The sequence below is a fragment of the Neopelma chrysocephalum genome, unplaced genomic scaffold, assembly GCF_003984885.1.
Source record: "Neopelma chrysocephalum unplaced genomic scaffold, ASM398488v2 Primary Assembly neopelma1_96261, whole genome shotgun sequence".
NCBI classification, from domain to species: Eukaryota; Metazoa; Chordata; class Aves; order Passeriformes; family Pipridae; genus Neopelma; species Neopelma chrysocephalum.
In genome coordinates, this window is record NW_020924910.1 from 2,709 (window position 1) to 2,977 (window position 269).

Below are 269 nucleotides of genomic sequence, written 5' to 3' on the forward strand. Positions count from 1 at the left end.
ATTTTTCCACAGGGATTTTTTCCCTGTAGTGACCAGGATTTTTCCATGGAATTCCAGGGATCTTTTCCATGTAGTACCAGGGATTTTCCACATAGTTCCACATCTCTCCCTTCCAAGTTTTCCTGCCGATTATCCCAATTCCCCACAGAGATTTTCCATCCCTGGAAGCGTCCGAGTCCAGCTTGGATGGATCCCGGCACATCCTTCCCTCTGGAAAACGGGAACAGGGTTGGAACCACAAGACTTTTCCACCCCAAATTCCACATTTC

General features: G+C 47.6%; 1 protein-coding gene across 1 annotated transcript in view; it reads left to right on the plus strand.

Moving 5' to 3' along the window:
* The window catches only part of LOC113981216, a 12,227-nt gene that overhangs the window by 1,505 nt on the left and 10,453 nt on the right, over window positions 1-269 (plus strand). The gene's annotated exons all lie outside the window — the stretch shown is intronic.